The sequence below is a fragment of the Rattus norvegicus genome, chromosome 14, assembly GCF_021556685.1.
Source record: "Rattus norvegicus strain SHRSP/BbbUtx chromosome 14, alternate assembly SHRSP_T2T, whole genome shotgun sequence".
Lineage (NCBI taxonomy): Eukaryota > Metazoa > Chordata > Mammalia > Rodentia > Muridae > Rattus > Rattus norvegicus.
Window position 1 is genome coordinate 15015264 of NC_141547.1, and position 13914 is coordinate 15029177.

At 42.9% G+C, this 13914-nt stretch overlaps 1 long non-coding RNA gene across 1 annotated transcript in view; it reads right to left on the reverse strand.

The window, feature by feature from the left end:
- Nucleotides 1-2969: 2969 nt before the first annotated feature.
- LOC134481721 (uncharacterized) overlaps nt 2970-13914 on the reverse strand; it is a 31445-nt gene continuing 20500 nt past the window's right edge. Inside the window, exon 5 of the long non-coding RNA XR_015637308.1 lies at nt 2970-3557. This is a non-coding gene — a long non-coding RNA (uncharacterized LOC134481721). The remainder of the gene's footprint in view (nt 3558-13914) is intronic.

The following is a 13914-nucleotide window of genomic DNA, read 5'->3' on the forward strand; positions in this document are numbered from 1 at the left end:
TTGAAAAACATAGCAGCATTAAGGTGACAGACTCCTCAAACTGATTGACAGATTCCACACAGTCCCTTTAAGCAACTCAGCCAACCTGTTGCTAAAAGCTGATGATTGGGGTCCACCATTCCTGTGGATGTTCAGAGGCCCTAAACAGCCACAAGGTCTAAGACTTAACAGTACAGGCTGCAAACTTGACCACAAAGCAGGAGCCAGAGTAGCGCAGATACAAGAGAGACCTGTTAATAGTGGGATAGAGCTAAGATCCAAAACCAGATCCCTGTCTGCTGTAGCTGACCTTCAACAAAGGACCATTCAATGGGGAGAAAAAGAACATCCAAGGAAATAAAAACACAAGGAGTAACAGCAACGAGGTGACAGTTCACATCCATTAGGACAGCTATAATAAAAAGACCACTAGGCTTGGTGACAAACTCCTTAAATCCCAGCGCCGAGGAGACAAAGCAAGGGGATCTCTATGAGTTCAAGGCTAGCCTAGTCTACATAGTTCTAAGACAGCTAGGTCTGTATAGAGAGTCCCCGTCTCAAAAACAAACAATAAAAACCTCGAAGGCTCAAACAATAGTGTGTTGGTGAAGGTTGAGAGAACCTCAAAGCTTCCTACACTGCTGATGGGATTGCCATTGCAGTCCTGACATTACAGACACTGACGGTCCTCCGTTTAAGCTCAGCTATACTGTGAACTAGAAATGTCACTCCTCGGTAGATACCCAAGAGAAATGAAAACACAAGCCTTTGTGTACAATGCCACTCACAGGGTTCAACACTATGGCCAAACAGTGGCAATAACCCTGCCAACTGATGAACGGATAATATACGATATATCCATACAGTGGAGTATTTATTTTGCCATAAATGGGGAAAGTACTGTAACATAGTACATATGAATGGATCTTTCAAACATTATGCTATGTGAAAGGGGAAAGTCTCAAAAGAGCACTCATCCTATGACTCCACTTATATGTCTGAGTCTAGACACAGGCAGCTCATTGTTAGTGTTCGCAAGAGGCGAAGGGAGACAGCTAAGAGCATAGCTTTGCTTCTGAGATGGTATGCCCTGTTCCCTTGGGAGGCTTTAATATTCATTTCCTGCATCCCTGGTGATGTTCAGCATCCACTCGCCAAACAAACAATTTCTTAGATAATGTGCCTCTTGTCAGTTTGGGGGTTTTAGTTGATTAGTTTTGTTTGGTTGGTTGTTTGGTTGGGTTTTTGTTTTGTTTTGTTTTGGGGGGGGTTTGTTGTCGTTTTGTTTTGTTTAGTTTTGTTTTTGAGGCAAGGTTTTGCTATGTAGCTGTGAGTGGCCTAATCACACAGACTGGCCTTGAAATTGTGAAAATCTTCCTCTCTCTGACTGGAGTGCTGAAATTGCAATCGTGTGCTATCATGACTGGCTTTCCCTCAGGCTTTTAAATTGGGTTTTCCCGTTAGCGCTGAGAATTATCACAGACACCCTCTGACAGGTGTGTTCTTTACAAACACTTACTCTGTTCAAGACTCCACATTTCCTTTTCCTAACAGTCCGAAGCAGAGATTTTTATGTTATTTTTCCTCTGTGGAGTGTGCCTTGGTTGTGTCTTTGTCACACTCTCTGCTGTTGTCCAGACCTCGCATAGTTTTCAGGAGTTCTGTGTTGTGTGGTGGTTGTTATTGTTTGGTTGCTGAGGGCTGGCTTGGAACTCGAAAACCTCCTTCCTGCCTCCACCTCCCGTCTGCCATGGTTATCGGTGTGTATCACCAAGCCTGGCTGTATTTGCTGCTCCGTTTTAAGTCTAGGGTTGGGGGGATGGCTCTACAGATAAAGGCTCTTGCTGTGGATCCTGTCGACTGGAGTGTCCTCCTTAGGACTCATGTGGAAGAAGAGAGCCAACTCCAGTAGGTTCTATGTGTGCGCTGTGACACACACACACACACACACACACACACACACACACACTAAATAGATTGATTAATTAAATGTAAAAACTAAGTCTGTAATTTTTATAGTTATTTTGTGTTGACTATGAGGTAAGAATGGAGTTTGGCATTTGCATTTCTTTCCTCAACAAATGTAGGAAAGTCGCTACCTCCCTGGCCCCTGTCCTCCTTCTCCCACCACTGAATTCCTTTTGTACCTGTGTCAAAAATTCATTCATCTGAGGCAAAAACAAAAAATAAATACATACATACATACATACATACATACATACATACATACAAATACAAACAAAAAAACCCAAGAAAATAGCTTAGTGGTTAACCTTACATGTTAAACAAAAGACAAAATGGATTCTCCACCTCTATAATGTCCTCCCTAGTTCCCTTATCTTTCCAAGTACATCCTATAGCAGGCTTCTGAAATTCTACCCCAAAATGTTGAGGTTCTCATTGGGATTGTATGACATCTACAGCATACAGAGAATTGACTTTTAGTAGTATCAAATATTCCAGTCATAATACACACTCTCTGTTACTTAAAAAAATGTTGGGCTAGAGAGATGGCTCAGCAGTTAAGAGCACTGTCTGCTCTTCCAGAGGTCCTGAGTTCAATTCCCAGCAACCACATGGTGGCTCACAACCATCTGTAATCAGATCTGGTGCCCTCTTCTGGCCTGGAGGCACACATGCAGGCAGAAAGCTGTATGATGTATACATAATAAGTAAATTTTTTTTTTTAAGTGTTGAAAGTCTGTGGAGCTGACCCGATAGGTAACTAACTACTTTCCATGCAAGTGTGAGTGCCTGAGCTCATATCCCCAACAACCTGTAAAAGCTGACCGTGACAGCACACACCTCTAATAGGGATGCTTCCAAGTATAGACAGGCAGACTCTGAGGCCTCACTGTCCAGCCAGTCTAGGTAGTCAGTGTGCTTGAGGTTCAATAAGAGACCATGTCTTCTCGTAAAAATTAATGGGGGTTTCTACCCCACTTTAGATCATTCAGTTCCCAAATAAAAGACACAAAACCTTTATATTTATAATAAACATTAACAGCACTGGAACTGGGCAGATAATAACCCTCTATGCATTTTGTCTTCTTTGCTGTCAATAACCCCATTTCATCTGGGATGCTCAGACTCTGACTCACAATGTTCTCATGATCCACCTACCCCATGGGGTCTTCTCCTCTCCTTTTACCTCGTGGTCTTTCCCTCAGACCCCAAGCCTGGGAACTGAAGCTCCACCCACCTCTCTTCTGCCCAGCTACAGGCTGTAGGTATCTTTATTCAACCAATAGTTTTAAATCAAGGAGTAAGGTTACATAGCATCCCTTGGTATACATGAAGATCTCCTCATCCCTGAGGCAAGCAGATCTTGGGGGTCAGTGTGTTGGTTTGCATATGCTCGTCCCAGGGAGTGGCACTATTAGAAGTTATGGCCTTGTTGGAGGAAGTGTGTCACTGTGGGGTGGGCTTGGAGACCCTCCTCCTAGCTGCCTGAGGATACTCAGTCTGTTCCTGGCTTCCTTCGGGTGAAGATGTAGAACTCTCAGCTCCTCCTGCACCATGCCTGCCTGGATGCTGTCATGCTCTCGCCTTGAGGATAATGGACTGAACCTCTGAACCTGTAAGCCAGCCCCAGTTAAATGTTGTCCTTTATAAAACTTACATTGGTCATGGTGTCTGTTCACAGCAATAAGACTCTAAGACAACCAGCATTTAGCATTACAATACATAGCAACAGACCAAACCTTAACAATGTCACAAAGAAGTATGGTAGACAACATATAGAGGAGCACACTTGCTATCAACCCCTGGCCTCCACAAGTGCACACACTCACACACACACAAGCATACACCATTACACCATATGCACATGCATACAAAATTGTTTAGCTGCAGATATAGCTCAGTGGTAGAGCACTTGTCATGTGAGGCCCAGGGTTCAATCCACAGCACTGCAAATTAATAATGATAATGAAAATAATAATAATAACAATAATAATAATGATAATAATAGACAAATACAATTTAAATTATTTAAAACTCACTGCCAAGATAGGCTAGCCTGTGTTAAATTTACCATTAATTCTCAGACTGCTCCCACGGCTTTTATTCTCTATGAAAACCAGGACTGGATGTGTCCTCTTCAATCTTCTCAATGTCTTAGTTTTCCCAACACTGATTAATATTGATCCTCCAGTCACTCAGGTGGAGTCTTCCACGGATAACTCACTTAGGTCTGGACATTTTACCTCATTTAAAACAATCAGCTGCTTGCTTACATATTGGACTTCAGTGGCCTCTTAGCCAGGTCTCTCAATGTGGCATTCGTTTTCTCAGAGGTATTTTTTTTTCCTGTGCCTTACTACTGGCATGACATCATCAGCATCTAGCTTGACTTTTATCCTTAGTCACCCTCTTGTGGCCAGTATGGCTTGAAAAAGAAAAAGCGGCCTTTTAAAGCTTCTTCACAGTCTTTTTAAAGATGAGGATTTTCTAACCCTATAAGGAAGTGTCTTTTTAGTGGGTCTGTACTACTCTTTAGTGCCTCTGCTTTAAAAATCTACTCTCAAAAAGAATTGCCCCATGATGCAGCAGCGAACACCCTGGGGTTTGATGACAGTCACTGTCCTTGGCAGCCAGCCCTGGAGCTGGGTCAGTGACCCTGAGCTCTGACATCACTGCTAGATAATTCCTTTCTTACTGGGACCAGTAATCATACGATTCTTGTTGTTTTTATGGGCCTAGAAACTTCACACAGCCTCCGTGAATGCTAAATGTTGCTCCTAAATGAAGAGAGTCATATGTATGGGTACATTTTGACAGCAATCGCTACAGTCTTACCTCGGTCTCGTATTCATTACCATAAATCCACTATTCCACTCACATCAGTCTCACCAGCTGGTGAGCTCTGATGCACGGGGCACTCCGTAATCTTATCTTTCTTGTTGACGGTCTGTTCCTCTGATTGAGTGGTGTAAAAATTCTGCTATTAGTTCATTCATAACGTCCTTCATCTATCAATACCTGTGGATTATGTCCAGATTGTGTTCATTTTTCCAAATTCTTTTTTTCCCCATTAATTCTACCCTGCCTCCCAATGTTAGGTTCTTGTGGGCATCAACATTTCAAGTCTCCTCTGTCCATTCCATTAGTCTTACCTGAATCAGCAGTAGCAGATATTAGCTGGTTGGTGTGAGGAATTTTGACAGATTGCGCCACATATCTTATTACTATACTCTGAAATCTCAGCACTTGGGAGATAGAGACAGAATTATCAGGAGTTCAAGGCCAGCATAGCTACATGAAATAGGAGGGAAGAGGGCCTGATGTATACCTGTAGTCCCAGCACTCAGGTTGAGTAAGGGGGCCTTATTGTGAGTTCAAAACCAACCTACGTGGTAAAGTCCTACTCAAAACGATAGCAACAACAGTCATGGTTTTCTTGAAATCTACATGCTACAGGCTGTATTCACTGAAAGCTGAATGAGGAAAGACTATCTAGACAGGTTGACCTGTGGGCATGTCTGTGGAGGATTTGTCTTGATTATTAATTGATGTAAATGATTACATCAGCCCATTGTGGGCAGCACCATTCCCTAGGCAGGAGGTCCTGAACTGTATAAGACAAGAGAAAGCAAATGAATCACACATTTCTCAGTGCTCTTAGTTGTGTTCATGATGTGACAGTTGTTTGAGATCCTGCCTTTGACTTCCCCTTCATAAGGGACTGAAACCTTGAATTGTAACCCAAATAAATCTTTTCTCTCCTAAGATGATTTTGGTCAGAGTGTTTGCCACAGCAATAAAAATGTCCCTAGGACAATGGGAGAACTACACAGTCCCAGGGGAACAATACCTGAACCCTTATAAAAACAAAATTAATGGGAAAATATGTGACCATACACATCATAAAGATGATGCATATTCAGTCAAATGCACATGAAATGAAGGTCAATATCATTAGCGTTGGTAGGAATGTAAAATTAGAAATACTGACCATGTCAGTCCTTCCTGAGAACGCAATGCAGCACTGATGTGTTATTGGTGGAAATATAAAGTGTGCCAGGCTCTGGAGCACAGATTGGCAACTTCTTATAAAGTTAAAAATATATTTCCATATGATTCAACAATTATGCTCAAAGGTAATTATATAAGAGAAAGCAAGCCTGTTTTTACAAAGAAAGAAGTCTATCAAATTGAATGCTTTGTTCATTGAGTACTCATAATGACCAAACAGTGGAAACAGCTGGGGTTCCTCAAAAGATAACAGATAAACAAGTTCTGTGGCCCTACCCAGCGCCACCTTGGCAACGCAACCCACTATGGGTTATTTCTGCAAAATGCAAATGAATGTCAAAATATAGAGTATGAATCCTGCTTACATGGAATTGTAAAAACCACAAAAATAATCTGTAGTTGCAGAAAGTAAACAGTGATGATCCTGGGTCTTGGGTTAGAAACTGACTTGGAAAGAGCCCCTAAGGACCCCCTGAGATGAGAATGTGCTGAGTCAAATGTGAATATGTGCTGAATGAACCCGACACAAACACGTTCGTCTTAAAAATGTGTATGGAATATTGTATACAAATTATATAAAATAAGAAATCGAGGGTAACTTTTTAAAATTGCTTTACTGGTGTTTGCTTGGGGTGGGGAAAGTTTCATATACACCAGGCTGGCCTAAAATTTCCTATGAACTAAGAGACAACTTGAGGAAGCATCTTTCTTTAGAAACACAGGACATCAAACTTTGTTTACATTTCTTGTGAGTACATTGTGGCTGTCTTCAGACACACCAGAAGAGGGCATCGGATCCCATTACAGATGGTTGTGAGCCACCATGTGGTTGCTGGGAATTGAACTAAGGACCTCTGGAAGAGCAGTCAGTGCTCTTAACCTCTGAGCCATCTCTCTAGCCCAGGGAAGAGGGGAGCAATATTTCCAAAAATCTAAGACTCAAAGGCAGCTGTGTTAGATCCATCATCCAGTGGCCATCAGTGAAGTCCTTTGGGATTTCACTCAGCAACTCCAAGAGAATCATATGTGCCACTAAAACACTAAGAAACATTAGGAGTATGTAAGCATAATGTTACTATGCACTGTATAAAGATTATCCTTTTATTATTCAAATGCTGATTTCTGTGTCCCCATATCTGGTTGTAATTCTTTTTTTTTTTTTTTGGTTCTTTTTTTCAGAGCTGGGGACTGAACCCAGGGCCTTGCGCTTCCTAGGTAAGCGCTCTACCACTGAGCTAAATCCCCAGCCCCGTAATTCTTATTCTAAGAATCTCCTGTCTGAATGTTGTATAACCATTGCTCCCCAGTTATTTCCTGATTGCTCAATAAAACTAGCCAATGACTGATAAGGGAGAAAATAGGGCTGAACTTCCTCCTAGCTGGGGGAGGAAGCAAGGAAAGAGGAGGGGAAGAAGAAGGAGAGGACAAGAGGGGGGGGGCGAGAGAGAGAGAGAGAGAGAGAGAGAGAGAGAGAGAGAGAGAGAGAGAGATGCAGTGGAGATTAGCCACAGGGAGAGTCCAGGAGACACCATGGAGAAAACACTTGGAGCAAATAAATAGTGATATGCAAATATCTTCAGGATTTTAAACGGTAGGTAACCAGATTAGCATAGAAGACTTAAATAGAATAATAACTGCTCACTTATTGTGCCCTTAATGCTTGTTAAATAAATATAATAGTCCATTATTTGGGAGCCAGCCAGCTACAGAGCAATGTAGAGAAAATATCTTGTATCTTTATGGATGTGGCACCTGCCAATAGTAAATTTGATGGCCTGTGACTTGGAAGGAAATGGTAGGTGGGACTTCCTGTAGACAGAAAAGATCCTGGGATACTGCCAGACAGGAGATTTGCCTGGGACCGATGCATGGTACCTGAGCACAGGTAACCAGCCACATGGCAAAATGTAGATTAGAATAAATGGGTTATTTTATGTTATGATCTTGTCAGAGAAGAGCCTAGCTACATGGCCAAGGTATTTGTAAATATATTTTGAGTTTGAGTTTTATTTCTGGGAGCATGGGTCCAGGAGGAAGAATGACTTAACTTCTCCAGAGAAAAAAAGAAACACTGTATAAAAAGCCGTTAGCAGAGTATGTTGGGGACAGAAGGGCTGCCTCTCACAACGTAAGGTAGGTTGCCTTCAAACTCAAAACTCCTGCTTCAGTCTCCCAAGTGCTGAATTACAGATGTGTGCCCCACACCTGGCCCACCTTGGACACACAGCCAGCAATGTTGTAAATATGTGTGTATATGTACAAAATAAACATGTATAAAATGAGTATATTATAAAATGCACATAGTGACACCCATTGTTTTTGCTGTTGTTTATAAGGCTTGGTCTTGGTCTTCTCTTTCCTTTTGCTGCCACTGCCAAGGGCCAGCCATGGCTGCTCCACTTTCAAGCCCTCATCCCATTCTAAACCAAAACCCTGCCCAGTTCCCCTTAGCCCAATAAAAAAATTGCTGGAGCTAAAATACAAAACTAGTGGGGCACGTAAGACAAGTAGACAAGGTGCATAATTAAATCATAAACCTAGTCTGACTTACAAAACACATGCTTCTGGTCATACCATTTATTAAGAGCTTAACAATAATGTCTTATTAGAAGCAATGTAAGACAAGTGTACTCTATGCCACCATTCCTGTACAAAGGGGAGGAATCTGTAGAACACTGCCCATAAACTACACAAGAAGCTGGGAATTTCGCTTGCCCTAGTCAAGGGGGCACAGGCAGGTATGAGGCAACATAACAGACACTCAGTGCCTTGGCCATCTCTTTTCACCCAAAGGCACTTGGAAAACAGACCATTTTCTCCAGGAATGTCTCTGATGGGCTAAGTACGATTCCATTCTCTTGATAGTGACTTGTTCAAGAGTGGCTGTGTGACCTAGCCCTGTGGGACGGTAAAACCATGCCAGGAAGTTTGTTACGGTAGAGCAGGTTGAGACTCGGTGGGCACACACCTGAGACTTAGGTGAGTCCCTGCTCCCTGCCAGATTCCTGGCCTGGAACACACAGTGCCGCACTCCCCACATAAGGAGATGTGACCTGTGGTCACCTAGGCACAGAGCAGAGTTCTCTATGCTAATGAGGTACTTAGAGGCCCTGAGGGCTTAGCCAATAAGCTTCCCTTCCCAGTCATCCCTCCTTGCAAAGGTTATTTAATCTCAGGTCCACCCTGAGAAGTGGGTACAGTTAGGTATTCATCCATTTTCTGCCATGAACAGTCAATAAACAGTTTAGAACCATGGACTGGTTCTTTCATCAAGATCCGCCGTGGAGAGCCACGGAGAACCATGGAGAAAGCATTTACCTGCAGAGCCGCAATTTAATTCTCCCGTAGAAGGCTTCTCTGCGTTCCCAGCCACAAATGCCACCAAGCTATTTGTTCTTGGCTCTTCTGTGACTCAAGGCGGCTTATGGATGTACAAGAGTCAGTCCAGGCCTCGTCCCAGGACTGGGGACCCCCAAACCAGCTCTGGCTTTCCCACATCTCAGACTGGGCTTTCTCATTCCCGGAGCAGCATCTCGGGGCTTCATCGCTTCCCGATAGCCATCGTGGGATAAGCGCAGTCAAACTTGCCAGTTTCCGCTCCCGAACAGCGGTGCCCTGTGGCGGGCAGAACAGCACCCACATAGCTCTGTCCAGTAAAATGAGAGGTTTGCTGTAAGCCCTGGGGTATGCTTTCACACCACGACAGATTCCAGAGAAGTCACATTCTCCATCTTCTGCGGAATCCAACGAGGATGCATGAAGCCCAGTGTTTCCATTTTACAAAACAAAACAAAACAGCCTTAGACTGGAGCCATACACTAGAAAGCAGAGGAGAGTGGTGGCCTCTAGGTGATATCATCAGCCTCCCAGTCTGCACCTCCCCTACCCTTAATAACTGAGTACACTTCCCTGTCACTCAAGGCAGGGCTAGGCCTCGGTCAGAGGACAAGGTCTAGGAATGAGCTCTTCCCCTTTTACACTGCAAAGGTCTCTGCATTTTGAAGTACATTCCACCTTAGCTGGCCCTTGAGCTTGGGATGATTTTCTTGTTTCCATGTCTCTCTTCCGGAGTTCTGAGCTTACAGATGTGCCCGTTGCATCCAGCTTTTCCTGAGAGTTCTGTGCTTTAAGCTCAGGTTGTCAGGATTGCACTTGCAAATGCTTTTATCCAGTGAACCACCTCCCCAGCCCTACTTCTCTTTTTATAATCCCGTGAATGTGTGCCAATGGCTGAGTAGCCCGGGGCAGATGATAGATAGATAGATAGATAGATAGATAGATAGATAGATAGATAGATAGATAGACAGACAAATAGATAGACAGACAGACAGACAGATAGATAGACAAATAGACAGACAGACAGACACATACATACATACATACATACATAAATAGATAGATAGACAGACAGATAGATAGACAAATAGATAGATAGACAGACAGATAGACAAATAGACAGATAGACAGATAGATAGATATAGATAGATAGACAAATAGACAGACAGACAGATACATACATAGATAGATAGATAGATAGATAGATAGATAGATAGATAGACAGACAGACAAATAGATAGACAGACAGACAGACAGATAGATAGATAGACAAATAGACAGACAGACAGACACATACATACATACATACATACATACATACATAAATAGATAGATAGACAGATAGATAGACAAATAGATAGATAGACAGACAGATAGACAAATAGACAGACAGATAGATAGATAGATATAGATAGATAGACAAATAGACAGACAGACAGATACATACATAGATAGATAGATAGATAGATAGACAAACAGATAGACAAATAGACAGATAGACAGATAGATAGATATAGATAGATAGACAAATAGACAGACAGACAGATACATAGATAGATAGATAGATAGACAAATAGATAGACAGACAGATAGACAAATAGACAGACAGATAGACAGATATAGATAGATAGACAAATAGACAGACAGATACATAGATAGATAGATAGATAGATAGATAGATAGATAGATAGATAGACAGAGAAATAGATTAATTGATTTAGAAGTGTGTGGTGTGCTTTAGACACTGAAAAACAAAGACTTTTCAGAGGTAAATTGCCTCTTCAAAAAGAATCTCAGAAGACGTGATTTCTGAAGACTTGCTTTTTCTTCAGACAGACTCAGCCACCCTCCCCTCCAGTTTGATTTAACCATACAGAGTTAACATAGGTTGGACTAAGAGAAGCTGGCTTTTATGTGGGTCAAAGAGATTAAATATCAGCAAACTCGCAGCACAAAGAATTAAGCAGGAGCCCCTGCTGGAAGTGGAGGAAGCCCTGAATGTGTGAGGTCCTGATTTAATGTGTTGTTGACTTGCAACTAGAGGGAACTGGAGAAGCCTTTCCTCCTTGGCTCAGATTCAGGAGATAGCAAATCCTTTCTCAGGGTCCAAATGTGGAGTATTGACAGTGTGTGCAGAAAACGTCCACTTTCTCCCTCCAGATATTAACAGCCTGCTGACTGTTCCCCCTACAGAGATTGCTCCTCCTGAGATTAGCTAGACCTGTGCCTTTGATCCAGCTGTATAAATTAACCCTGCTCCTCATTTATCTGTAGGCGGTAACCTGCCTTCTTACTCAGCTATGTACGGTAGCCCTGCCTCCATCTTTATCTCTATGTGATAACCCCTCCTCCGTGTTCAGCTTCAGGAAAGCCTCTCCTCTCTGCTCACCTCTATAAGATAAGCACTCTGTGTTTGCAGGGTGCTGTGCCATCTCCATCAGAGGGCCCAGTGCACCTGAATCCAGCTGCATCTGTGTTTCTGTGTGTTTATCTTTGTCTTTTCTTCATTCTCTTTTGTCCCGAGTCAGGCCAAGTCCCTGGAGCGATGCCAGGACTCAGTAGCCTACATAACCTCGTCTTCCCTCCCGGTGCCCTGAATAGTCAGGCCACTGATGAACTTTTCCCTTGGGCTTTCTCCAAATACTATTTTATCACTTCTGCCCCCGGGTCACAGAGGATTAACAAACACCGGAGTCCAGTGTTCACATTGCTATACCACACCATTCATCTGTAGTGGTGTGTGTGTGTGTGTGTGTGTGTGTGTGTGTGTGTTTTGATATGGAGCACCAGTTAGCTATTGCTGCATAAAATGTAGTGGCGTGGATCAGAAGTGGCTCACCTGAATGGCTTGGCTCTGGAAGTCTATGGGGCAACAGCTCAATTGTCCCAGACAGTGTTGTGGATCCAGTTCAAGGCCATCTACCTTTCACCTCGAGTTCTAATGGTATGGCCATTGACTTTCTTAAAACAAGTGACCCAAGACGAAGCAAAGAACAAGGTGGGAGGAATCCAGGGGTCTTTTATGGACTCACTTTAAAAATCACCTCCTTCCTTCTTACAGTGTCCTATGGCTTATCGCGCCAGCTCTAGTCTGTATAGAAGGTGATTTCAAAAATGTACGGATGCCAGGAGGAAAGCTCACTAGACACCATCTTGGAAGTTGACTAGCACAGAGAGCTACACTCCCCTCCATTTCACAGACAGGAAATATCGTGCTATCAATAAGAAAGTGGTAGAGAGTGAAGGAAACAGTGTACTGTGGATATAACAACAGTGATGTAACCAGCTGTTTTATGTAGAGAGACTCTCTCATAAGCATCACCTGTCAATAAAAGAGCTAATGGCCAATGAGCTGAGGCAGGAGGTGGGACACAGGAAGGAGGAGAGAATTCTGGGAAATAGTCAGAGGTGCTGGAGATACCCGGGAATGCTGAGAACACAGATGTAAGCCAGAGGGTAGATGAACTCAGGATAGAATAAAGAAGAGATTTGCCCCTTGGATGAGTGGAGCTGCAGAGAGGTAACCATGTGGAGGACACAGACTAGTTTGAATGGTTAAATAAGTTACGAGATAGTCAAGGACTGAGCCAAAGTTTGTGGCCTAGGCATTTATTGACAAATTATTAGTCTCAGAGTTGTTATTGTTTGGAAATAATTGGCCAAGAGGGAAAATGGATTTATTTGTTACACTTTTAGATTCCTGATGTCTTGATTTCCCTGCTGTGATTGACTACAACCTGGAATTATGCGCTAAAATAAATCCTTTTTCCCATAAATTACTTTTATCACAGTGACAGAAATGGAACTAGAACATTGTGTTTTATGTATTTCCATTTTTATTACTATATTGCTACATAAAGTTGGGTTCTGAGTGCCCTCCACAGACTCCCTGCTAAAGTCTTGGCTCCCACTTAACCACCCCTTGGAGGCAGGAGAATCTTCAAAAGATGGAGCCTGGTGGGAAGTCATAAGGGAATAAGAGAATGTAGGATCCCAGTCTCTTCCTTCTGATCCTTCTTTTGTTATCTGGCACTGTGACAAGTAGTTCTGCTCCAGTCCTAGTCATGATGGCTGCTTAACCTCAGGTCCAGAGGCAATGGAGCCTAAGACCTCCAAAACTCTGAGCCAACATAAGAATCTGTTATGAGTCTGTGATGTCAGGTCTTGGTTACAGCACCTAGCATAAGCACTGTCCGGATATTAGACATTTATTAAACAGTGACACTGAGGGCCACAGACAGCACCAATTTGCAAAGGGCACTCACAGTGGGAAGATGCAGCTTTTTGGTCAGTAGGAAGCCTGGCTGCTGAGGGCTAAAAAGGCATGCACTTCTATGATCAATTATGCACATTTAATATTATAGTTTCAGCAAAGGAAAATCGGGCAAATGATAATTAAAGGTACTAAAGAAGAATGACTGACTGAATCAAAATGGGCCCTCAAAGAATCGGGTAGGGAGACGAACTGAGGTTTGACTCACCAATCCTTTTAAGATTGACGAGATTCCACACGAGATTCCAGAAATCTAACCTGCTCCTCCATCTCTCCCCTCCCTCCCAGCTCCCTCCCTCCCTCCTCCCTTCTCCCTCTGGTATTTCTTTCATTATTTTTTCTAATCAGAT